Genomic DNA, 27,525 nt, shown 5'->3' on the forward strand with positions numbered 1-27,525 from the left:
TAAATGTGTCTAAATAATATTGTTAGCCTTAGGTTCAAAAAGGCCTGTCAGGTGAATGATTGTCTATTCAGTGCCAGCCTGATGGTTAGCAGTTCAGGTGATTCATAACAAGATAGCACAGGTAAATCTAACTGCCTACAGAGGCTCTTAATCTCATCAGAGTCTATGAGAAAATTGCTCAGTTATTTTCTCAAAAATGCTAGTTATTCTCCAGAGGACGTTGTAATTATCCCAAAAACCACAGTGTTCCACACTGCCTTCCTTAGACTGTGGACGGTTTCCTGTGTCACTGGTAGATGCAGCATTTCCTCCCATTCCCGTGATTGCACTCCAGGATGGACCCAGGGCATCTCACTGGCAGCACTAGCACTGGAGGAGAGCTCCTCCTACTCATGTGATGTCACCAGGGTCCTTGTTAGTTTCTGCTGCAGAGCACCTGATCCAGTCTGGTTCTGGACTGGTGACAACCAGATATGGCTGGTCCCACCACTGTCGACTGTAGTTCAGACCATTTACCTTGTCTCCAAGTGCCCACTTCTTTGCGCTGCTCTCAGTCTCCTGCTGGTCTACCAGTTGACTTGGTCTTTTTGTAATCTAACACTGGGCCCACAGAAACTTCTGGGTGCTGTAGATGGCTAGGCATAGGCAATGTGAAGCTCTTCAGACTTTCCTCTCCTGACTTCTCCCTTCACACCCAGATGTGCTGGCCTGGCACAATATTGAAATGTCTCCCCATGGACCCTCTCCCAGACTTTTGACCTTCTTCCACTCTTATATGCATGCAATGAGCATTCTTAAAGTTCTCAAGATCTTCTATTTTTTTTTGTTGTTGTTGTTAAGATCTTCTATTTTTATCTAGGTGTTTCTACCTCAGCCCTCAGAACTCACAGGGAGGGACACCTGGGTGGCTTAGTTGTTTAAGTGTCTGCCATCGCCTCAGGTCATGATCCCAGGGTCCTGGGATTGAGCCCCACATCTGGTTCCCTGCTCAGAGGGGAGTCTGCTTCTCCATTTCCCTCTCCCTCTTGCTCCTCTGCTCTCTCTCACTCATTCTGTCCCTCAAATAAATAAAATCTTTTTTAAAAAAACTCACAGGGAAAGAGAAAGAAAGGACCCATGTGGCTCACCCATGTGGCTTGCTTCCTCTCCAGCTCTCCTTTTCCCTCTCCCCACAATATTGAAGAAAAAGTGTTCCACTTGCTCTGTCTCAGAGGATCTCAGACTTTCTCTGAATCAGAACCCCTTCGAGAGTTAAAGCGCAAATGACTCAGCCCCCACCCTCCAGAGTTTCTGATTCAGCAGGTCTGAGATGGGGCCTGAGAATGTGCATTTTTAGCAAGTTCCCAGGAGATAACTGCTGCTGCTGATCTGCTATTCACACTTTAAGAACCACTGATCTCAGGCACCTGGATGGCTCAGGGGGTTAAGCCTCTGCCTTCAGCTCAGGTCACGATCTCAGGATCTTGGGATCAAGCCCCGCATCGGGCTCTCTGCTCAGCAGGGAGCCTGCTTCCTCCTCTCTCTCTGCCTGCCTCTCTACCTACTTGTGATCTCTGTCTAATAAATAAATCTTTAAAAAAAAAAAAAAGAACCACTGATCTCTACCTTCTATGCTGGTTTCTTGTTACCCCTGATTTATAGTAAAATTCTATCATCTTTTTAAGGGTTGACTTTTGATTTGTTAATGGATGCTAAGGAACTTAGAAAATCCTTTTCTCTCAAGAAAAGGTTTTCAAACTATTATCTTCTATAGCTTACTGTCCAAACTGAGGCACCTTTGGTGGGGAAATCAATTGATACTTAAAATAATGCTAAGACCTAGGGCACCTGGGTGGCTCAGTGGGTTAAAGCCTCTGCCTTCGGCTCTGGTCGTGATCCCGGGGTCCTGGGATCGAGCCCCGCATCAGGCTCTCTGCTTGGCAGGGAGCCTGCTTCCTCCTCTCTCTCTGCCTGCCTCTCTGCCTCCTTGTAATCTCTGCCTGTCAAATAAATAAATTGAAAAATAATAATAATAATGCTAAGACCACAAGCATAGATGGGGACTGTGCTAGACAAACCATGATGGCTGATCGCCTCATGCTACAGCCTCAGGAAAATCAGCTTTTTTTGAAGCAATTAATTCCTCGTTGTGGGGGTCAATAGCCTCTCCTTTTCTGGGACAGAAAGGCCCATGACTCAAACTTGCAGGTGGGAGGCTACTGGGGAATGTGATTTCAGAGAGAAACAAAAACACAGTAGTTTCATGTTTTCACAACACCATCTGCATCATAAATATTTGTAGTTATCCACCTGTAGTCCTGAAGAGCCTGAATAGCCTATAGCCACTATAAATAAAGACAGTTTGCATTTTCCTCCTGACACAAGTCCCTACCAGCTCCATTGGTTATCAGCCTTTCACCTCATCCCCAGGTGTCTTTAGTTATTTCTGGGCATATCCAGAGTATCGGCTCACGTGTGTCCACAAAATCAGAGTATCAGCTGCAGTTTTCACATGCTCTGGCTCCTTATCCCCATTCACAGTCCATAGAGCCACCTGGAGAAATTTCATCTCCGATACTGCCCATCGTGAGGACACCCAGTCTCATGCCAAGGACGCTGCCTCCACATGCTCCTTAGTCTGATGCTGGAGCGTGGCTGGGTTTTATGCAAGCCTTCCCCCCATATCCCTGTTTCCTGGGCCCCAAGTTAGATATATTTTGAAGGCAACATCAGTAGGATTTGCTGATGGTTAGGATGTTGGGTACATGAGGAAAGAGGTCCAGCATGATTCCAGAGCTTTGGCCCAATGCATGAGGTTGTTATTAATTAAGGTGGTTGGGAAGGCTGCAAGTGGAGCAGATCTGAAAGAAAATAGCAGTGATTTCATCTCGGATATAGTTAAGTTCATGGTGTCTGTTAGTTATCTAAGGAAAGGAAGGTAATAGTGGACCTTCCTTTTCAACGTCTACACAATTACCATAGACAGAGTTGAACTGAATGAACCTTAAAGATTATTTTCCAGGGCTGCCTGGGTGGCTCAGTCGGTTAAGCGTCCCATTCTTGAGGTCATCATGTCAAGGTCATGAGATCAAGCCCTGAATCTCTCTCCCTCTCCCCCTCCTGACCCCCCTCAAAAAAAAAATTATTTTCCAGTTCCATCAGGCACTGTTGATCACCAGCCCAACCGCCCAGATTTTGTTTCAGAGTCTGACCTCCCCTGTGACTGGAGGAAATAGGAAATCCTGATTGTCTAAACCAGCCAAGGTCACCCCATTCTGTAGGTCAGTGATGAGTTTAGGGGTAAGCCTAAGACCTGCCCAGTCCTGGTCAGTGAGACATGAGGAGCATGCATTTGGAGGCTTCTGGGAAATGTTCCCTTTCTTTAAAAAAGATCTGCAAAATGAAGAATTGGTCAGCTTCTTCTGGATGTCCTACGACAACCGTCTTGCAAATGTGATCTGAGCTAAACTGAGTAAAACAAGCCGAGGGTGGCCAGGCTGAAAGATGGCATCTTCTAGCCTGTTGATTAACTAGTTGGAACCACCCATCTCCAGAACTCTTCTTCAGTATACCTCTTCTTCATCAGTTAAGCCATTTCTAGATGAGCTTTGCTCACCCGTTAAAGAATCCTAACACAACATATGAGGGGAAGGTCATCCTAAGGAGGAAACCATAGCCAGGCAGTAGAGTAAGAGGTCCAGGTAATTACCGGCAAAGTCAGGCCAGTGCAGCAGCAGGAGGATTTCCAGTGCAAGGACCTGACTTGCTCAGGAACTTCCACAAGAAACTGCTTGTTTGGTCATAGATCTGTACTTTTCTTTTGCCAGTGAGGACAGGATTTCCACACGTGAGGGCATCTGCTCACAAGTGGCCCTTGTGGGATGGGCGTCTCCTCCTAGCTTGCGCCTCCTGCACGGGGCTTTTCCTTGGCACCCAGAGTAGAGTCTGAATTGTTCTCATGCTCCTTATCCCATGCTGTACCCACGAGCACCTGTTAGAAGGCCAGGATATCATAATTCCCATTTTATAAATTGGGGATTAAGACTCAAGGAGGTGGTCATAGCCTCGAAAGGGTAAAACCCAGACTTTCTAAATTCTAGGCCAGCACCCTTCAACAATACCAGGGAATTTGTTTTAAAGTCTAAAATAACATCTTATCATCGTCCTTGCTTGATTGCTCTAATTCTGCATGTTAACCATGATTAAAGTAACTAAATACCACCATAAGATTCCCATGAGTCTTGATTCAAACATAACACACACTGAGTACCTAAGGTCTGTAGGATATGTTAGGTTTTACCAAACTGTCCAAAAATAACAGCAATCTTTTTTTTTAAGATTTTATTTATTTATTTGACAGAGATCACAAGTAGGCAGCGAGGCAGGCAGAGAGAGAGACGGGGAAGCAGGCTCCCCACTGAGCGGAGAACCCGATGCAGAGCTTGATCCCAGGACCCCGGGATCAAGACCTGAGCTGAAAGGAGAGGCTTTAACCCACTGAGCCACCCAGGAGCCCTAACAGTAATCTTTTTTTTTAAGATTTTATTTTTAATTAATCTCTACACAGTGTGGGGTTTGAACCCACAACCCTGAGATCAAGAGTTGCACGCTCCACTGACTGAGCCAGCTGGGTGCCCCCCTTCCCAAAATAGCAGTAATCTTCCTTCATATGCCACTTGCTCCGGACTCTTTTCCCCCTCTCAGTTTTCTTACAACATGTGCTTTCTGTTAACCTTTCAGTGCCTTAGAGAACAAGGCTCAAAACCACATTAATTCTAGAAGCAATCTTTTTATTACTCTTGACAGTGAACAGGGATTTAAATTTATAGCAATCCTGTTGCACATGCATTAACTGTACATGGAGTGGCACGATTGGTTTTTCTTCTTGTGGAGCTCTTCATGTGCACGGGACTGAAAACCCTGAAGCTTAAAGTGAGAAACTAGTCCAGTTTTACCAAGGAAGATAATAAGTCAAACCAGATCAACTGGGTGAAAAAGTGGTTCTTAATAAATTGGTCTGAGAGTGAGTATGGAATATCCTTATTGTTTAATGTTTTTAAGATTTTATTTATTTATTTGACAGAGAGGAGTCAAGAGAGCACAAGCAAGGAGAACATCAGAGGGAGAGGGAAATGGGCTCCTTGCTGAGCAGGAAGCCTGATGTGGGGCTCAATCCCATGATCCTGGAATCCTGACCTGAGCCAAAAGTAGACACTTAACCAACTGAGCCACCCAAGTGCCCCTTATTGTTTATTTTTGTTTTTAAGATGAGAAGTATTCCTGGGGCGCCTGGGTGGCTCAGTGGGTTGAGCCTCTGTCTTGGGCTCAGGTCATGATCCCAGGGTCCTGGGATCAAGCCCCACATCAGGCTCTCTGCTCAGCAGGGAGCCTGTTTCCCCCTCTCTCTCTGTCTGCCTCTCTGCCTTCTTGTGCTCTCTGTCAAATAAATAAATAAAATCTTTAAAAACAAAAAATTCAAAAAAAAAAAAAAAAGATGAGAAGTATTCCAGAAATGCTAAAAGGCTGAATTTTCCAAAGAACAATTCGTATTTTAAATGTTTCAGTAAGTCAATTGTAACAAAACATGTTTGACTTGAAAGTTTATCTTCTTATTTATTATTTGTATAACACATTTTTTCTTTAGATTTTATTTATTTATTTGACAGACAGAGATCACAGGTAGGCAGAGAGGCAGGCAGAGAGAGGAAGGGAAGCAGGCTCCCCACAAGCAGAGAGCCCGATGTGGGGCTCGATCCCAGTACCCTGGGATCACAACCTGAGCTGAAGGCAGAGGCTTTAACCCACTGAGCCACCCAGGCACCCTGTGTAACACATTTTACAGTGAAAACACCCTGTTACCCAGGAGATCTGGGGTTGAGTGTTGATTCTTCCAGGGTGTTCCTGGATCTCAGTTTCTTCCTCTGGAAAAGGAGGAGTTAACAAGATGTCTGCTTCCTAAGGCTGCTGTCACAAATTACCACAGACTTACTGGTTTAAAACAACACACCTTTCCTCTCTTACATTTCTGGAGGTCAGAAGTCTGATGGGGATCCCACTGGGCTAAAATCAAGGTGTCAGCAGATCCATGTTCTTTTTCGAGTCTCTTAGACTGAATCCATTTCCTTGCCTTTTCCGGTATCTAGAGGCTGCCTGCCTTCCTTGGCTCCTGGCCACTTCTTCCATCTTCAAAGCCAAAGGCAGCAATGGCCAGTTGAATCTTTGTCACATCGCGTCACTCTGACACTGACTTTCCTGCCTCCCTCTCTGATTTTTAAAGGGATGGCATTGGGCCTACTTTCATGATTATAGTGATCCGGCTCATCCAGAGTCATCTTTTTTGTTTTAGGGTCAGCTGATAAGCAGCCTAAATTCCCCTTTGACACGTAACCTAATATATTCATAGGTTCTAGGGATTAAGATGTGGACATCTTTGGGAGCCATTATTCTGCCTACTACACTGGGCAATCTCTTAGCTCTTTCTAGCTCAAAATTTTATAAAAAAGAATCAGTATAAATGTCCACTATTACTTTGGCTTTAAAGGGCAAAAAAAAAGTTGGGGTTCCTGAGTAGCTCAGTTAGTTAAGTGTCTGACTCTTGATTTCAGCTCAGGTCCTAGCTCAGGGCTGTAAGTTCGAGCCCCACATTGGGTTCCACATTCAGCAGGGAGTCTGCTTGGGATTCTCTCTCTCTCTCCCTCTGCCCCTCCCCTTGCTCTTGCACACACACGCACACACACACTCTTCTCTCTCTCTCTCTCTCTCTCTCAAATAAATAAATCTTTTTAAAATATAAAGCACAATAAATAAAGCTCAAATAACTAGGTTATAAAGAAATAGAACCATATTTATTGTCTGAATTTTATTTAATATTTTAATTTTTTTAAAGATTTGATTTATATTTGACACACAGAGAGAGAGAGATCACAAGTAGGCAGATGGGCAGGCAGAGAAAGAGGGGGAAGCAGGCTCCCCGCGGAGCAGAGAGTCCAACGCGAGGCTCGATCCCAGGACCCTGAGATCATGACCCGGGCCAAAGGCGGAGGCTCAACCCACTGAGCCACCCAGGCGCCCCATAATATTTTTTTTTTAAAGAGTTTGTTTATTTGTTTGACAGCAGGAGACACAGCGAGAGAGGGAACACAAGCTGGGGGAGTGGGAGAGGGAGAAGCAGGTTTCTTGCGGAGCAAGGAACCTGATCCCAGAACCCTGGGATCGTGACCTGAGGCGAAGACAGATGCCTAATGACTGAGCCACCCAGGCACTTCTTATTTTATTTTTTAAAGGGAACTATATTCATGTAGTTCACAAACCAGAACCTAATAAGGACTAGCTTGAGGGTCTTGCTCCCTTCCCCAGTCATGTGTGTATACCATTGCTTGTTGACTTGATCCCTTTTGTATCAATTTCCTACGTCTACCATAACAAATCACCACAAACTGGGTGGTCAAAATAACAGAAATTTACGCCTCTATAGTTTTGGAGGACAGAGGTCTAAAATCAAGGTGTCAACCGAGTTGTGATTCCTCCAAAGGTTCTAGGGGAGAACACTTCCTTGCCTCTTCCATCTTCTGGTGGCTTCAGGCATTTCTTGGCTCGTGGCTACTTCATTCCAATCTCTGCCTGTGTGGTCACATGGCTTTCTTCCCTGTGTGTATGTCTGTGTGTCCTCTCTTCTTATAAGGACACCAGTCCCTGGATTTAGGGCCCACTGTAATCCAGTGTGATACCATCATTACTAATTACATCTGCGAAGACCCTATTTCCAAAAAGGTCATGTTCACAGGTACTAATGGTTTGGACTTACCTTATCCTTTGGGGGTAATATGTCAACCCGTTACACCTATGGACAGACTTATTGGTGTTTCCCATGATTTGCTGGTAGAACAGATGCTGTGTATTTTTTTATGGACTTGCATGCATAGTCTCATGGATTTGCAAAATGTCTCTAAAGTACGAATTCCTGCAAGTGTACATGCTGAGTCGAGGTTTTTGCCAAATTGTACTTGGAAAAGGTTGCATTGGGGGGCCTGGATGGCTCAGTCAGTTGAGCAACCGACTCTTGATTTCAGTTCAGGTCACGATCTCAGGGTTGTGAGATCGAGCCCCATGTCCGGCTCTGCCCTCAGCGGGGAGTCTCCTTAGGATTCTCTCTCCTTCTCAGTCTGTCCCTCCACCTGTTCCTGCACTCTCCCTCTCAAATAAATAATCATTTTTTAAATAATTTTTAAAAGATTTTGTATTTATTTTATTTATGAAAAAGAGAAAGAGAGAGAACAGCATGAGCAGGAGGGAGGGGCAGAGGGAGAGGAAGAAGCATCAATCCCAGGACCCTGAGATCATGACGTGAGCTGAAGGCAGTCGCTTCACCAACTCAGCCACCCAGTTGCCCCATAAGTAAATAAATCTTCAAAAAGGAAAAATCCCTTCTTTAAAAAACAAAAAAGGTTGCTCTTATTTTCATTCCCACCCTCAGTGTTTGTTTCCCTGAAGCCTCACCAGACCTTTGTAGGACCAGTCTCTTTATCTACCAGTCAGAGCTTAAAAATAAAATCTTATTTATTTTAAAGATTTTATTTTATTTATTTGACAGAGAGAGAGAGAGAGAGAGAGCGGGCTGCAAGAGAAGGAACACAGCAGGGGGAGTGGGATCCGGAGAAGCAGGCTTCCTGCTGAGCAGAGAGCCCGACGCGGGGCTCCATCCCAGGACCCTGGGATCACGACCTAAGCCAAGGGCAGACGCTTAACGACTGAGCCACCCAGGTACCCCTAAAATCTCATTTAATTTCCATTTCCTTGATTATTCGTGCAAATGAGCACACCTACATGTGCTGTCTCCATCAGTCTACGAATTGCTAGGTATTTCCTTTTCCCCACTGAGCTGCTGTTCTGCTTTTATTTACTCCATTTCAGACACTTTAAGTGCTTCTTTCTTTAGGTCACCGTCCTTTCTTTGTTCTGCCACTTGATTGGAATTTGATCTTTTACAGAAACCTAAGGCAAGGGATTGTGTGAAAGGATATATCTCTGGTGAAGGGGTATTAGCTTCTCAGTGTTGAAATCGTTGGATACAGCTGTGCTGTTTCTGGACACACACACTCACAGGGCATAAATAGTTACACCAGAAACGAGGTGTGTTCGAAAGTATGTCCGTAGGTGGGACTTTCTGTGAACCTGCGAGAAGGCACATCCCTCTCTCTCTCTTTAAATGAGAGGGCTTCAGCTGGGTCATCAAATTGGTGGCAGACATCCAACAGATGACCTGTCCATCCTGACTTTTTCTTGCAACAGAGTCATTTAGTCTGTAATTAAGGAAAGCAAGGAGGGCAACTCCGCTTCTGGGCATATACACAGAGGAACTGAAAACGGGACCCGAACAGCAATCTGTACACCCATGTTGACAGCAGCGGCTATGTGTGTAGTAGCCAAAAGTTGGAGTCAACCCAGGTCTCCATGGACAGATGCATGGGGTAAACACGACATGGCATAAATAAGTTACAGTAGAATACTATTCAGTCTTAAAAAGGAAGAAAGGAAATCCCGTACACTTTCTACAACATGAATGAACCGTGAAGGTACCTCTCATTCTGATGAGTGACATAGGCCAGACACAAAATGACAAATACTGTACGAATCTACCTGTTGGAGAGACCTAGAGTAGTCAAGTCGTAGACACAGAAGGTAAGGTGTCTGAGGCCTGGGGTGCCCAGGGCCGGGGGTGAGGGAAAGGGGGAGCTATTATTAAATGGGTACAGAGTTTCAGTTTTGCAAGATGAGAAGAGATCTGGAGTGGGATGGTCGTTATGCCTACTCAAGTATGAATGCACTTGGTACCACTAAACTGAGTACTTAAAAATGGCTCAGGACGGGGGCGCCCACGTGGCTCAGTTGGTTAAGCGTCAGACTTTGGCTCAGGTCATGATCTCAGGGTCCTGGGGTCGAGTCCCCATGTTGAGCCTTCACGTCTGGCTCTGCATTCATCAGGGATTCTGCTCGTCCTTCTCTCTCTCTGCTCCAACCCACTGGCTACAAGAAGGCCTCCTAGAAACCAGAGATGGCTCCTTGACCAGAAGTGATAGTGCAGAGCACTGCTTGGAGCCAAAAAATGGGTGACTCACTGAACCCCTGTGTTGCGAGGTCCCATTTTTGTCGTTGAAGGAAAGCACTGTAGAACAACCTTTGGGATCGCTTGTTCATATTAGAGGCGTGCGTGGTAGCCACAAATCCCTTGCACTCTAGATGATTAAGGAAAAAGGGTACTTGCCCTTCCTAGCTTAAAGCTCTTTAGTTTGCAGTTAGAGTCTCGAGAAGGGGGATTTTTTGTCCTGGCTCTCACACCAGGCCCTCATCAACCCACCCCTCCCCAGCTCTCCACCTCCAATAAGGAGGGATGGCTAATTCGCATAATTTACTTATGATATTTAATTTTCACTCTGTCCTCCCATGTCAGGATGTAAGCTCTCATGAGTGCAGAGACTCTGGTCTATTGTACTGCCTGGTGTTTTCCAAATGTCCAGTTCAGTGTCTGGCAATCAGTAAGCATTTGAGAATGAGTGACTTGTATCTGTACTCCAAACAGCTGGTTGGATATGAGAACTCAAGGCCTCACACAGGGATTGGGGACTTGTCTTCTCCCCTGCCCCCTTTGTCCAGCAAGCCAAGATCCTCTGGTCCAAAGATCTCGGATAGGACTGAGGAAGAAGGAGAGCTGCCTAGAAGGCCCCACTGGGGCCTAAAGCCCAAACTTGAGCTACCAGCCCTGGGGGAGGGAGCTGGGGATAGGGGTAGGAGAAGAGGAAGACGCTGACTTTTACCCGTGTCCCCTTTAGAGCCTTTTTTGACTTTGCTGTGTTCATGTACTGTGTTAACTTTTCCAAAATTATTATAGCTTTTAAAAATGCCTAACTATTGGGCACCTGGGTGGCTCAGTGGGGTAAGCCTCTGCCTTCGGCTCGGGTCATGATCTCAGGGTCCTGGGATCGAGCCCCGCGTCGGGCTCTCTGCTCAGTGGGGAGCCTGCTTCCTCCTCTCTCCCTCTGCCTGCCTCTCTGCCTACTCGTGATCTCTCTCTCCGTGTCAAATAAATAAATAAAATCTTTTTTAAAAAATGCTTAACTATTAAAAAACATTATTAAACAATAAAATAAATACTACTAAGCAAACTTTTACAAGTTATAAGATTCACCTTTGGCTGGGACTTACAAACAAGGCACCCAGCCGCAAATCGGGGAGCTTATGTTATACCCCACATCACCAAACCAAGACTTAACCAAACTCCAGTTTTGGCTCTGCCAGAAAGGGACTCTTAAACCAGTCAGGGTCAGCACTAGCTAGGCAGTCTGCCTGACAGACCCCCTTCGTCTCCTAAAAGGAAAGTGACCTTGCAGTAACCAACCCGCTTTTTTGTCGCATACAACTTCCTTCTTCCTGCTCCCTTCTGACTGTAACAGTCTTCCATTTTGTGCAGCTCCTCAGGGCTCCCATCTGCTAGATTGGATGCTGTCTGATTCCAGTCGATTTTTGCTGAAAGTCTAAAAATGTTTAATATGCCTCTGTTTACTTTCAACAAGACTAAAGTAAACATTAGTTCTCAGAGTTTTTTCCTCCAGCTTTAAAAACAACTGAAAGCCATCTCATAGGTGTGCCTTTCTTCGACTTTGACTTCAGCTGGTCACCATTAAGTCTCTCTCTAGTGCCAGCAGAGCATTGCCACAGAGTAAACCCTTAATAAATATTTGATGAATAAATTAATTGGTATCAAAAGAAAATTCAAGCTGCTTATGTTCCTCAATTCTGCGTTTTGCTAAGGAAAGGATATTTGCATCAAGTACGATACTGTGAGTGAATATATGTTTGGTCTTCTCCCAGGTCTGGCCCAGAGCTCCTTAAGCCCTTGGAATTCCCTAAGTGTTAAGAGCATTAATGAGGTGACTTTTGGATGCACCTAAGGATGGGAACTGGCTGCCTGAGAACCAGCCATGTGATTAGGGGGTTAGAACTGGAAGTCCCTCACCTACACTAGGAAGAAGGCCTGGACATTGGGTCAATCACCAGTGGCCAGTGGTTTAATCAATCAAGCCTATCCAGTGTTGTCTCCATAAAAACCTAAAGGACTGGTTGAGAGAGCTTGTGGGCTGGTGAACACGTGAAGATTTAGGGAGAGTGGCTGCCCTGGAGAAGACATGGAAGCTCCACACCCTTTCTCCAAGCTTTGCCCTGCGTGTCTCTTCCACCTGACTGTTTCTGAGTTATATCCTTGTATAATGAACCAGAAATCCAGTAAGTAGCATGTTCCTCTTAAGTTCTATGAGCTGCTCTAACAAATTAATCAGGCCCAAGGAGGGGGTCATTGGAACCTTCAGTCTATAGCTGGTCAGTCAGAAGCCCAGGTGATAAACTGGACTTACGATTGGCTTCTGAGGCTTGGGGGTGTGGGGAGACTGAGGCCTTCCTCAGTGGCATCTGATGCTCTCTCTGGGTAGATACTGTCACAACTGAGTCAATCTGTAGGACACCCAGCTGGTGTCCAGATACTTGTTGAACAGTGTGGGGAGTATCTGCCCTCAACACACACACACACACACACACTCACACAGGGAATTGGTACTAGATCATTTTACATAGAAAGTAGCTGAGTATAAAATATTTGTTGTTCATTAATTGAGATGATGGATGAGAACCTCAAATTTTAGGCTGGGCCAAGATGCCCAGACTCTTTTTTTTTTTTTTTTTTTTAAAGATTTTATTTATTTATTTGACAGAGAGAGATCACAAGCAGGCAGAGAGGCAGGCAGAGAGAGAGGAGGAAGCAGGCTCCCTGCTGAGCAGAGAGCCCGATGCGGGGCTCGATCCCAGGACCCTGAGATCATGACCTGAGCCGAAGGCAGCGGCTTAACCCACTGAGCCACCCAGGCGCCCCAAGATGCCCAGACTCTTAAAACTAGAGAAACATGGAAGGTATCTAAGTAGTCATGGAATCCCAAGATGCTGGTCGATTCCCTTTAGAGACGCTGGGCTGGCCATAATGAAGGAGCTGACCATGAAATGATCATTGAGACAGATCGGTCTCTGCGTTCAATCCACAGACTGCCAGATTTGGAAGACTGTAACAGACTCCCAAACAGATTGGGAGTATCAGCTGAAGCTCCAAACCAAGAATAGCAGTGACATGTGACTAACTTTCTTTGGGGTTTTGTTTGTTTGTTTTTGTTTTTTAATGTTTTATTTGTGTGTTTGAGAGAGAAAGAGTATGAGCAGGGGGAAGAGGGAGATGGAGAAGCAGACTCTTCCCGCTCAGCAGGAAGCCCAACACAGGGCTCCGTCCCAGGACTCCGAGATCATGACTTGAGCCAAAGGCAGACTCTTGACTGACTGAACCACGCAGATGCCCCAAGACCCTAACATTCATTCTCCCCTCATAACTTGCTAAGAGGGGTGGCTGGGCCAGTTTTGACCTGCAGTTCTGCCCTCCTTTGAGCTTAATAGGAGAAAGGGAGGGATCTGTCAGCCTGATCAGAGTGAGGATGTTTTTGAAGAACATGTTGGCTTGTGGGAGGGAAGTGTGATTTTCTACTCCTACCCGCCCCCCAAACTCAAGGCAAATAATGCCTAAGTGTGGTGGTTGCCCACCTGCAAAGGAGAAAGACCCAGTACCAGGCCAAGCTGGAGGTTCAGAGAGTGGCTGGTGGGGGTCAGGAGTTGCAGGGTATTGTGAGATGGGGAGGGGTTGGAGGATGGAGGGGCATTTTGCTTTTTCATTTCACTTTCTGTTCCACTTAAATTTTTTTTTTTTTTTTAAGATTTTTTAAATTTGGGGCACCTGGGTGGCTCAGTCTGTTGTGTCTGCCTTCAGCTCAGGTCATGATCTCAGGGTGCTGGGATTGAGCCCCACATTGGGCTCCCTGCTCAGCAGAGAGTCTGCTTCTCCCTCTCTCTCTTCCGCTCTCCCTTGTTTGTGCTCTCTCTTAAACAAATAAAATCTTTAAAAAAAAAAAAAAAAGGAAAAAATACACAGTGGAAAAAAGACAGTCTCTTCAATAAATGGTGCTGGGAAAACTGGACAGCTATATGTAGAAGAATGAAACTCGACCATTCTTACATCGTACACAAAGATAAACTTGAAATGGATAAAAGACCTCAACGTGAGACAGGAATCCATCAGAATCCTAGAGGAGAACATAGGTGGTAACCTCTTCGATATCAGCCACAGCAACTTCTTTCAAGATATGTCTCCAAAGGCAAAGGAAACAAAAGCGAAAATGAACTTTTGGGACTTCATCAAGATCAAAAGCTTCTGCACAGCAAAGGAAACAGTCAACAAAACAAAGAGGCAACCCACGGAATGGGAGAAGATATTTGCAAATGACAGTACAGACAAAAGGTTGATATCCAGGATCTACAAAGAACTCCTCAAACTCAACACACACAAAACAGATAATCATATCAAAAAAGGGGCAGAAGATATGAACAGACACTTCTCCAATGAAGACATACAAATGGCTATCAGACACATGAAAAAATGTTCATTATCACTAGCCATCAGGGAGATTCAAATTAAAACCACATTGAGATACCACCTTACACCAGTTAGAATGGCCAAAGTTAGCAAGACAGGAAACAACATGTGTTGGAGAGGATGTGGAGAAAGGGGACCCCTCTTACACTGTTGGTGGGAATGCAAGTTGGTGTAGCCACTTTAGAGAATAGTGTGGAGATTCCTCAAGAAATTAAAAATAGAGCTTCCCTATGACCCTGCCATTGCACTCCTGGGTATTTAACTCAAAGATACAGATGTAGTGAAAAGAAGGGCCATCTGTACCCCAATGTTTATAGCAGCAATGGCCACGGTCGCCAAACCGTGGAAAGAACCAAGATGCCCTTCAATGGACGAATGGATAAGGAAGATGTGGTCCATATACACTATGGAGTATTATGCCTCCATCAGAAAGGATGAATACCCAACTTTTGTAGCAACATGGACGGGACTGGAAGAGATTCTGCTGAGTGAAATAAGTGAAGCAGAGAGAGTCAATTATCATATGGTTTCACTTATTTGTGGAGCATAACAAATAACATGGAGGATATGGGGAGATGGAGAGGAGAAGGGAGTTGAGGGAGATTGGAAGGGGAGGTGAACCATGAGAGACTATGGACTCTGAAAAACAACCTGAGGGTTTTGAAGGGGCAGGGGCGGGGTGGGAAGTCGGGGGAACCAGGTGGTGGGCATTAGGGAGGGCACGTATTGCATGGAGCACTGGGTGTGGTGCAAAAACAATGAATACTGTTACGCTGAAATGAAATTTTTAAAAAAGTGATCTCTACACCCAACATGGCACTCAAACTTACAACTCTGAGATCAACAGTCACATGCTCCAAGACTGAGCCAGGTAGGCAACCCCCACTTAATTTTTAATTGTTAAAAAGCTGGTTAAATTTATTGCTTGCTTTGGCAGCACTAAAATTGGAACGATACAGAGAAGATTAGTATGACTCCTATACAAGGATGACATGCAAATTTGCAGTGTTCCATATTTTCATCATGATGAGCACTGAATAATTATAGAATTATTGAATCATTATATTGTACACCTGAAATTCATATAACACTGCATATTAACTTATACATGAATAAAAAATAAAAAGACTGAATAAATGTAGAAACAGCCCATGTTCTTGGATAGGAAGAATAAATATTATAAAGATACCATTTCTCAAATTATTTTACATTTTTAATGTAGTTCTCATGAGAATTCCGGTGGTGTTTTGGTTTTGTGGTTGGGTGTTTTGTTTTGTTTTTGTGGAATGCTGACAAAGGATTTGAAAGCTTATTTGGAAGAATAAATTGGTGAGAATGACTTGGCAAAATAAAAAAAAAGCTGGTTATATTTATATTTAATTTGTTTAAAAGCCACTTTGGCCCGTCTCTTAGGAGAGTGACACTTGGAGATGTTATTTTTTTTTTTTTAAAGATTTTATTTGTTTATTTGACAGAGAGAGATCACAAGTAGGCAGAGAGGCAGGCAGAGAGAGGGGGGAGGGGAGCAGGCTCCCTGCTGAGCAGAGAGCCCATCACTTGGAGATATTAAATGAATACTTTCCCAGTCTTTTTTTTTTTTTTTTTTTTTTTTTTGTTTTGCTTTTTAAGTTTTCATTTAATTCCAGCTAGTTAAGGGGTTAGGTCATTAGGGAGACTCTATGACTCTTGATCTTGCGGTTGTGAGTTCAAGCCCCACGTTGGGTGTAGAGCTTACTTTAAAAATACAATAATAAGGGGTGCCTGGGTGGCTCAGTGGGTTAAAGCCTCTGCCTTCGGCTCAGGTCATGATCCCTGGGTCCTGGGATCGAGCCCCGCATTGGGCTCTCTGCTCAGCAGGGAGCCTGCTTCCTCCTCTCTCTCTGCTTGCCTCTCTGCCTATCTGTGATCTCTGTCAGATAAGTAAATAAAGTCTTTAAAAAAATTACAATAATAATAATTCCAGTTAAAATACAGTGTTACGTTAGTTTCAGGTATGCAATAAAACGAATGCTTCCCCAGCTCTCAGGTGCCTAAAACCACTTGGAGCTCCAGTAAATGCAGGCTCTGATTCAGCAAATCTGGGGTAGGGCCTGAAGGTTTCCATCAAGCTCCCAGGTGACCCTCTACTGCTGGCAGGGGAACCACACCTTGAGTAGCAAGTGTTAAGCTCCTTGCCCAAGGCTACCCAACCAGCTCTGGAATTCTGACCTATTGTGTCCCAAATAAAGAAATAGATTGACATTTACTCTCGACAAATAAAATATATCTACCTGTTTACTTTAAAAAAAAAGATGGGCTTACTCTCGCCTTTTCTTTTAGTTTATCTTGACAACCTATGGAAATCAGAACGCTGTAGACGGTCGCCAGCCACCTGCATTGCCTGTTATGCTGGCTGTTTCCATGTTAGTGTGGGGAGATGGTTTATTTTTAAACAATTACAAATGATTCTGTTAAATCACAGCTTCCCATAGAGTTAGATTTCCCCTTAAGCAGTTACGTAGCCAGTTACATAACCAGCAGCTTGAGATAGTGTCCTTTGTCCTTTGCTAGGAATTTGCTGGAAAAGAGCCCACCAGAGTGAAGCCGTTCCTTACTCCTTTCCTAACCCTGCCCTTGGGTCACCAAAGGGAACCCTGCTTATCCCACTGAGCAATCCTCCTGAGCCACGCCAGGGATCCTTGATGTATGGCCATGCCTCACACTGGGGGGTCCTGGGTGCCAAACCATTGCATTAAGCCTTCCTGGCCTCCCTCAGTGGCAGGGTTCATTATACCCCTTTTAGAGACGAGGAAACAGAGGCTCCATCTTATTAAATTTTTGGCCAAGGTCACACACCCAGGGGTCAAAGCTTTATCCCTTTGATGCCAGAGTCCCTGCTCTTGACCTCTTCACTCTGCTGAAAATCATATGGGTCCCCACTGGGGCAAGTCTTGGAGGAAGACCCTGGAGCCTTTTTGGTGGGTTTCAGTAGAACAGGGCCCTGCTCTGTAACCTGCCTTCCCTCCTCATGGAGAGGACTGTAACTTTCTTAATTTTCATATAAAGGAGATTAATCTCTGTTTCAAACCCTCAGAAGTCTCATCTCAGCCAGTTCAGTTCACCTTAGTTGCTTGCACGCTTTCTGGGGCAAGTTAGGGCTTCTTCATCAAGTCAAAGGTCGCTTCCCTTTTCTTTTCCCACAGAAGTTCTTAATTGCTGATTCATTCTTGTCTTTCAAGTCTCTATTTCAATGTCAACTTTTTAAAAATTTATTTAGGTAATCTCTACACCCAGCGTGGGGCCTGACCTCACAGCCCCCAGATCAAGAGTCACTGTGCTCTTCCAACTGAGCCAGGCAGGCGCCCCTCAGTGTCACCTTCTTAAAGAGACCATTTGTGACCATGGGAAAACCACTCAAACAGTTTCAATCTCCCTGGAAACAATGACCACCTGTTGGTATTTTTTTTTTTTAAGATTTTATTTATTTATTTGACAGAGATTACAAGTAGGCAGAGAGGCAGGCAGAGAGAGAGGAGGAAGCAGGCTCCCCGCTGAGCAAAGGGCCCGATGTGGGGCTCGATCCCAGGACCCTGGAATCATGACCTGAGCTGAAGGCAGAGGCTTTAACCCACTGAGCCACCCAGGTGCCCCTGTTGGTATTTTTTTAGTTGGTTTATTTTGTCATTTGTGTCTGCCCATCATCACTCCCACCAATGCTTGGCCTTAATAGATGCTCGGTAAATATTTGTCAATAAATAAAGTATCCCTGGGAGGAATTCAAGAAGAGGAAAGGAGCACAGAGAGAGCAAGATCATTCATGACAAGTCTTCTCATTATTTCAGTCTTGTGCCCCAAATAAGCACCCACCAAGGCTTTAGTAATCCAGGAGTTGGGTTTGGGTCTTTCCAAGCTTTTGTCTGTGTTATGAAGAAATAAAACAGTAGCCCATGGCTGTGGCTTCCTCTCCACGGAAGGCTGGAAGAGAATGGAAATCCTGAAAACACCTGGGATGGGCTTGGGAAACCGGAAAGAAGGTCTTCTGCCGTCCTTCAGAACACACCAGTGCTCTTAGGGAAGGCTCTGAGGCAAAGTGAACCAGACTTTTCTCTGTACTCCAAGCTCCCTGCCTGCCCCTCCTTCTTCTCCACCCTCTGTTGTAAGGCTTGGCCTCCTCTCTATCGAACTTTGTCCTTATTCAGGGATAGACTATTTTTCCAAGTGTCAACAACATTCCCACGGCTAAGATTTAAAAAGCGAATAAAGAGGGTGAACTTACACCTTTTGCATAAACTGCAGGGAAATTTTCATTGTAACAGTACCTCACCAGGAAATGTAATTTGATAGAAGAATGAGGTTTGTTAATCTTTTGGATTCCTTTTTTTTTTTTTTTTTCCTTTTTGCTGCCTAAACTGAAAATGTGTGCCACCTAGGGGTGCTGCAAGCACTGAATCAGAGAATGAGACTGAGACCAGCTGGGCCTGACCCCAGAGACAAGTGGGCTCAAGCTAGCACTTTGCTTCCACCCTTGACGAGCAGAGAAACGTGTGGGACTGTACATTTGCTTGTAGGAGGCCATCATTAAATTCAGTTCTGGGCTCCCCTGTGCCACTCCTGCCTTCTGTTCTGCTCAGTTTCCATTCCTTGTCCTGGTGAGCAGGTAACCCCACTTGTCGGAATGGATTACAAAGAAAGGGCATTGCACAATAGAGACTGAACCATGCCCAAAGAGGGATCTGGTCTTTGCCCTCCAACCCCCAGGAGACGATCTCTAAACCCTGAGAATATCCTGCCCAATAAGAGTGATTTTGTGGGGGTGCCTGGGTGGCTCAGTGGGTTAAGCCACTGCCTTCGGCTCAGGTCATGATCTCAGGGTCCTGGGATTGAGCCCCGCATCGGGCTCTCTGCTCAGAAGGGAGCCTGCTTCCTCCTCTCTCTGCCTGCCTCTCTGCCTGCTTGTGATCTCTCTCTGTTAAATAAATAAATAAAATCTTTAAAAAAAAAAAAAAAAGAGTGATTTTGTTTACTTGGGTGCATTGTGCCATGCCAGATAGTCCAACAAAGGGATTTGTGGCTAGGGCTTTGGTCATGCAGTATAAGGTTAGCCCTTGGATAGACTGGAGACTGACGTCAGCCATGCGGGCTGGTGACCATGTCCTCGAGATCAAGCCCCAATAAAAACACTGCACACCATGGCTTGAGTAAACTTTCCTGGTTGGCAATACTCCATGCATATTGTCACGCATTGTCTCTAAGAGTTAACACTCTCCATGACTTCACTAGGAGAGGACAGCTCTGTGTGTGTATGGAACTCTCCTGGGCCCACCGTATGGGTCTCTTCCCTTGGCAGATTTTAATCCATATCCTTTCACTGTAATAAATCATAACAGTGACTACAATGGGTTCCAGCAAGTTCTGAGAGTCTTTCTTGTGAATTCTTGAACTTAGGGTGGTTGTGGGGATCCCTGGACTTGCCATGGGTGTCAGAAGTAAGGGTAGTCTTGGGACCTATTCCGTAACTTCACAGGCACTTACTAGGAATCTGAACATGGGATCCCCTGTCCTGGATTCGCCACTTACTGGCTGGATAAGCCACTTCATCTCCTTGAACCTCCATTTCCTCACTCAGTGGGGAGGGTGTTGTCTGTGTGCCCTCTGGAGGCGACTGCTGTGCAGACTGAGATGGAAGCAAAATGGCTGGGCATGTTGTCCAGGTCCATGCCAATGCACCACTGGCACACATGTTATCAGATGCCCTCCCTCGTCAAGGCAAATTCAATAATGATGATGACCATGACATTGAGGACCCCATTCCTACAATCTGACTCTGTCTGTCTAGACAGGGAGGAAAGAAGGGTTGGGATTGAAGAAGTACCTGGAGCCTGAGTGGAAGCCATTTCTCTGAAATAAGGTCTTAGGAGGGGCACCTGGGTGGCTCAGTGGGTTAAAGCCTCTGCCTTCGGCTCAGGTCACGATCTCAGGGTCCTGGGATCGAGCCCCGCATCGGGCTCTCTGCTCAATGGGGAGCCTGCTTCCTCCTCTCTCTCTGCCTGCCTCTCTGCCTACTTGTGATCTCTGCCTGTCAAATAAATAAATAAAATCTTAAAAAATAAAAAAATAAAAAAATAAGGTCTTAGGAGCCACTTAATCTAGTGGAAGAAGGCAAGCTCTGTGCGGCTTCACAAGACACGAATTGAAGCCACAGTACACCTGTCATCAGGACAAAAACTCAAAATCTTGACAAACTACTCTGTGGCGAGGCTGTGAGGAAGTGGGCACTTGCACGTGTCTGGTGGAAATACAAAAGGGTACATCCCCTAATGAAGGGACTTGAGCAACATCTAACAAAAGTACACAGTATTTGCCTTTGACCTAGAAATATCACTTCTGGGTACTATCCTAGCCACCAACCCCCATATATATCTCCTTTATAGCTTTCATCTAGATTCACCAATTGTTAACATTTCTGTCACATTTGCTCATGGGCACTCTCTCCATATACGTACGTTTGTGTCTAGATATACGTGTATATGTGTATGTCTCTACCTGTGCATTTATCTAATATAGAGACATTTTTGCTGAATCACTGAGACTAATTTGTACTCTTTGCACCTAAATAATTCAGAGTCTATCTCCTTTTTTTTTTTTTAAGATTTTATTTATTTATTTGACGGAGAGTGAACAAGCAGGGGGAGCTGCAGGCAGAGGGAGAGAGAGAAGCAGGCTCTTGCTGAGCAAGGAGCCCGATGTGGGGCTCGATCCCAGGACCCTGAGGTCATGACCTGAGCCAAAGGCAGAGGCTTAACCCACTGAGCCACCCAGGCGCCCCAAGAGTCTATCTCCTAAGAACAAAGACATTCTCTTACATAATCTTAGATTCAAATTAAAAAAATTATTATATTATTGTTTAATATATTTTTCATGTTCACATGTTGCTAATTGTTCCAGTAATACCCTTTATAAACCTTTATTTTCAGGCTTGGCTCCAGTCAAGGATTAAGCAAGACATTTAATTGTCAAATCTCTTTACTCTCCCATGATCTATCTAGAAGCACTTCTCCACCCTACTTTGTTATGCCACGTACATTTCTGAAGAGCACAAGTGCCTAGTTTTGTGGAGGGTCCCTCGGTTGGGGCTTATCTGATTGCTTCCTTGAGCTTATTCTGGTTCCACATTTTGGTCTGGAGTAATGTGATTTCAGTTTGTCCTGTTACTAGTGTTTGAATGTTGGACACTTGATGTGGTAGTCAACGTGATGATGTCTGGGATAGTTCTCACGATAAAGGTACTCTCTCCTTTGTATAATTAATAACTCACCTGTGGGGAGGGACGTAGAGCCTTCGTTACTATCCCTCTCCAAACTGCCTCGCCCCAAAGAATCACTTAATGAACTCGGATTTTGTAAAGAGTCTCCCCTGACTTTGGCAAGATCCCAAAAATATGCCCATCAGTGCGATATCTGTTTTCAGGGTAAACAGGACAGCGTCAAGCTCAGGAGTCTTTACCTGGTCTCCCCAAGGGGTCCTTGGATAGAATTCAGAGGGGTCTTGAACTTGGCTGGGAAAGCAATTAGGTTGATATTTTCACCACCCTTTTAGTAAAATTCATTATTCTTTTCAATTATGAATGAGACAACAGAGCATAGCAGTGCCAGTGGCTGTGCCATTGGAAATTACAGATTTTTTTTTTTTAAAGATTTTATTTATTTGACAGAGAGAAATCACAAGTAAGCAGAGAGGCAGGCAGAGAGAGAGGAGGAAGCAGGCTCCCTGCTGAGCAGAGAGCCCGATGTGGGGCTCGAACCCAGGACCTGGGATCATGACCTGAGCCGAAGGCAGCGGCTTAACCCACTGAGCCACCCAGGCGCCCCTACAGATGTTTTTATATCACATTACAACTGACACAAAATTATTTACCCTCATCATTCCTTGGAAATCCTCAGTTTAACTAGACTCCGCACTAGATCTTGCTATTCAGTGTATTAATAAAGAAGTCACTTATATTACACATCAGATTTTAAATACATTTTGGTGTTAGGATTTCAACAATATTTCCTTTGTAAACCTGTGTATTTTATTTTATGCACTTGTCTTAATGTGTTTGGGCTGTTGCAACAAAATTCTAGAGGCTGGGTAGTTTATGAACAACAGATATTTATTTATTACAGTTCTGGAGGCTGCAGGTCTGAGATCAGGGGCCGGCAAGGTCAAGTGCTGATGAAGGCCATCTTCTCCTTGGCTGCGTCCTCATGTCCCCACGGGGTCAAAGGGGCAGGGAGCTCTGCCTGGTCTCTTTTATAAGAGCATTAATCCCAATTATGGGGGTTCCACTCTCCTGACATAAGCAACTCCCAGAGGCCTTGCTTCCTAATTACCATCACATTGGGCATTTGGAATTCAACAGATGAATCTGTGGGGGACACAAGCAACCGGACCATAGCAGCACTTGGGAACATCCTGAGCAGGAGTCCATGGCACAAAAAAGGTTAACAACCCTTGCCTCCGTCCGGTCTCCTCTCCAGCTGGTTCTTCTTACTTGTCCAGGATAACCTTTTGAAAACACCAGGCTTCCCGGTTTTCCTCCATGGCTCTCTAGCATTTGCTGGTTTAGACACCAGCGTAAAAGAAACTGCTTAGAAGTTTGCCGCCATCTGGTCTCAGGTTTCTGGCCCTACCCAGACACCACTCTGTTTAGTCGCTCAGGATGTGGCCTTGGGGGAGAGAGGGGAGAAAACCTGCAGCTCTTCCATGACCCCAGACCAAATGATTCCTTCCACCGCACATGGTTATAAATTAGGTTTGTGGGGTTGAATAGATGCAGATCCCCACTTTGGAATAAGAACAGGCAGGCTCAGGTGAGAAGCCGCAGGGTTGGAACCGAAGGCTTTTGGTCGCTGGCCTGGAGCCCCCAGTGCGCTATAGAACACCAAGGGCCTGGCCAGTGTCAACACTTTATGACCTGGAATTTCTCTCAAACAACTGTGACTTCTGTGTTCTTACTGGATTGAGGAAACAATCTTTCTAAGACAAGCTTAATGCAAAGATAGATAAGTCAGCAAGAATTACACCCGCCAGTTTCTGTTCGGAGGTGACATTTGCACATAAAGTGATTCCCAAAACCCCTGAATTTCTTCTTCCCAAGAGCCTCCCTGGCTCTAATTTCCATATCTGAAAAATGCCAACGATTCAGGAAAGTACAGAGAATGATTTAATGAACTCATCACCTACATTCAACAATTACTATTTTGCCTTTTTTGCTTCATGCTTCCTTTTATATCATTTCCCGAAGCATTGTACAAACGTCATAGCAGCTCAACTTGAAATAAGGGACAGTGCGTTCCAGAACCGTAATTCCTTTGTCACACAGAAGAAAGTTAAAGCGTGCACAATGGTGACTTTATATTATGCTTTTTCTACATTTATTAGCAGGCGTCCTCTGTAAAGCGGTGGCCTATTTGGTCACCCTGAAATACAATTTCTGTTGGAAAGGCAAGATAAATGTCCACATATTTCCCTTTAATGATCCATGTTCCAAGTAAGGAGTTGGAGCAATAGCTACCATCAGTGGTGACGAAGCACTATTTTAGGGAGAAAAGAACTTTCTCTTTTCGTTGAATATCATCATGAGTTCATGGTTGGGGGTTTCCTTGGGGGGGGGGTGGTCTCATTCTAGAATCTCAGTAAAAACAAGTTTGTTTTGTTTTTTACCTTGTTAACTCATAATTCTACTTGTCCATCTTATCCATATTGTGATATGAGACAATTTCATTGCACTCTGGTCAGTAGTATACTTTATGCTTTCCCTTTGCTACACTTTGATTATAAATCCCCTTGGGTCGGGCACCTGTAATGCTACCCATACTTCATATGAGAGTTAACTTTATGCCTCAGCTTGACCAGGCCATTGGGTACCTGAACATTTAGTCGAACATTATTCTGTATCTGTAAGGGTGTTGTTTTTAATGAGAATAACAGTTGAATGGGTAGACTGAGTAAAGCAGGTTGTTCTCCCCCATATAGGTGGGCCTCGTGCCATCCACTGAAGACCTGAACAGAACAAAAAGACTAATTAAGATGGAACTTCTGCCTGACTCTGTGAGTTGGACCGTCCATCTTCTCCTGCCCTCTGACTACAACTTACATCCGCTCTCCCGGTTCTCCAGCTGGCCGACTGCCGATCTAGGGACTTCTCAGCCTCCATAATCACGTGAGCCAGTTCCTTCCCTGACTAATGCATTTTGCTACCAAGATGTACCTTCTCATACATGTTTCTTTGTGTCCCCGGGCAAGCATGAACTTGCTACGTGATGGGCAGGCAGGCACACACTTAATTTCTCTGTGTTCCAAGGCACTTCCCTCCAGACTGGATGAACCTGGTTACACAACGGCAGCTGTGTGAGAGTTTTTGATGCCTCACATTTTCACTGACACTTTATTTGCATTTTTTTAAGTTTATGGCATTTCCTTTCTGCCCCACAGCCTTACTGGCTTCGTTTAGCCAGAAGTCCGCACAGATCAAAGTGCGCACAGGAACTCATGTCCCACCTCCTCGCTACCCACCCATTCAGAGATGAGCTCTCTGCCTCATCTCTCACTCTCAGACAACCCTCTCCTGCTTCCAGCTAAGTGGGACTTGTGCTGCTCCTCAGCCACACAACTTTGGTTCTCAAGCCCTTCCCTTGGCTGCGTGCTCTGCCTGGACAGCCACTCCCACAGACACACTCAACTGTAGGACTTGTCCTTGAAGATGTCTGTGATGTGTGATTTATAATAAGAAATACATATTTAGGGGGCGCCTGGGTGGTTCGGTTGAGCTCAGTTCATGATCCCAGGGTTCTGGTGTAGAGCCCTGCATCCGGGCCCCATGCTCAGCAGGGAGTCTGCTTCTCCCTCTTCCTCCGCCCCTCCTCCCTCAGATAAATAAAATTTTTTAAAAAAGAAATACATATTTGGTCTTTGTCCCCACACCTGGCTCAGAGCTTCTAAAACCCTGGGAATCTCATAAGTAAAAATAGCCATAAGGTGTCTTGATATTCCGAACAAGCCCCTCTCAGCCACACGTGAGTTTAGGTCAGTGTGGGGATTTTTGGGAAGCCCCGAAGGTTGGTGGTTGGTTGCCGGGGAAACAGACGTATGTTGGAGGCTGAAACTCTCAGTCCTGTGTCTCCTGACCTTTGGGGAATGGAGAGAGGCTAGAGGTTGAATCAATTGCCAATGGCCTGTGATTTCATCAATCCTACCTATGTAATGAAGCCTCCATTAAACCCCAAAAGGATGGGGTTCAGAGAGCATCCGGGTTGGTGAGTACCTGGAGGGGCTAGGACAGCGGTGCACTCAGGGAGGTCGTGGAAGCTCCACGCCCCTTCCCTCGTACCTTGCCCTCTGCATCTCTTTCATCCGACAGTTCCTGAGTTATACTCTTCCATAATAAACCGATAATCTAGTAAGTAAGATGTTCCTTTCAGCTCTGTGAGCCTTGCTGGCAAGTTAATTCAACCCAAGGAGGGAGTTGTGGAATCCTCCAATTAATAGCCAATCACCAGAAGCACAGGGAACAGCTTGGACTTGCAGCTAGCATCTGAAGGGTGGCGGGAGAGGGAGGGGAAGCCTAGTGGGACTGAGCCCTTAAGCTGTGGGAGCTGACACTATTCTGACCCTGTCTGCAGGTAGATAGTGTCAGAATGGAGCTAACTGCCCATGGCCATGGCGACGGAGAAAACACATATTGGAATTGCGTTCCCTCATCTTCGCCTCTGGTGGAAGTGAGCATAAGTTCATATGCCTTCCATTCACGCATGCTTTCCTTCTGCTCACAGTTTTTTGTATAATCCCCTTGTTTCAATCAGTTATGGTCACTAGTCTATTTTTTTTTTTTACCCTTACAGTATATTTATTAGATTAAGAGAGCATCTTTCCTGGTGATCATCAGTTCTAAGGATTCTTTTCCTTTTAATTGCAGTAAAATATGCATAAATTTACCATTTCTAAGTGTACACTTGAGTGGAGGTAAAGTACACTCACATTGTTATGTAATCCTCACCATCCATCTCCAGACACATCATTCCTGGCTATAAGTAATTATCTCTTTTTATTCATTCATTCATTCATTCGTTCATCCATCCGTCCATCCATTTATTTATTTGTTTATTTATTTATTTTTTAGTCATCTCTACACCCAATTTGGGGCTCAAACTTTCAGTCTTGAGATCAAGAGTCACATGCTCTACGGACTGAGCCAGCCCGGCACCACTCATTTTTTTTAAATTGTGGTAAAATACACCACAGTGAAACGCCACTGTGGCATTCAGTACATTCACATTGTTATGTAACTATGGCCACCATCCATCTCCAGAACCTTCTCATCATCACAAACTGCAACTCTGTAGCCATGACATAAGACCTCCCCGTCCCCGTCCCCCAGCAATTGTGCCCACCATTCCACTCTGTGTCTCTGCGAATCTTGCTACTCTGGCATCTCCTATAAGTGGAATCACACAGTATTTGTCTTCTTGTGGCTGGCTTATTTCACTTAGCATAACATTCATCCATGTTGTAGTAGGTGTCAGAATTTCCTTCCTTTTAAAGGCTGAATAATACTCCGTCACATGTATAAAGCACATTTTGGTTATCCGTTCCCCCATCAGTGGACGTTCAGGTTGTGCTTTATTGGTTTTGATGCCCAGATTTTCTCACCTTGGAGCCGTGGGCACTCCTTCAAGTTGGTTCTCAGTTTTCATGACAGGACACCACTGGTCTTCGATCTTGCTTTCTGTGATAGAAAGGTCACTCCCAGGGCACCTGGGTGGCTCAGTGGGTTAAAGCCTCTGCCTTCGGCTCAGGTCATGATCCCAGGGTCCTGGGATCGAGCCCCACATCAGGCTGTCTGCTCCATAGGGAGCCTGCTTCCTCTTCTCTCTCTCTCTCTGCCTGCCTCTCTACTTGTGATCTCTGTCTAATAAATAAAACCTGTAAAAAAGAAAAGAAATATCACTCCCCTTCTACATTCCCTGCCAAAGAGCTGAGGTTTGGTCTTTCTCAAAGAATCCCAGGTTCCTCTT

The 27,525-nt window shown here is 45.0% G+C and overlaps 1 long non-coding RNA gene and 1 other non-coding gene across 3 annotated transcripts in view; both read left to right on the forward strand.

Moving 5' to 3' along the window:
- Positions 1–26,553, forward strand: part of LOC125095144 (uncharacterized) — a 36,037-nt gene extending 9,484 nt beyond the window's left edge. For both annotated transcript variants that reach the window (XR_007125806.1, XR_007125805.1), the window contains exon 3: positions 24,488–26,553. This is a non-coding gene — a long non-coding RNA (uncharacterized LOC125095144). The remainder of the gene's footprint in view (positions 1–24,487) is intronic.
- LOC125089808 (U6 spliceosomal RNA) lies at positions 15,404–15,511 on the forward strand. The gene has a single exon (XR_007124068.1). It is a non-coding gene; the product is annotated as a U6 spliceosomal RNA (small nuclear RNA).
- Positions 26,554–27,525: the final 972 nt, after the last annotated feature.

Source organism: Lutra lutra, chromosome 1 (assembly GCF_902655055.1).
Source record: "Lutra lutra chromosome 1, mLutLut1.2, whole genome shotgun sequence".
NCBI classification, from domain to species: Eukaryota; Metazoa; Chordata; class Mammalia; order Carnivora; family Mustelidae; genus Lutra; species Lutra lutra.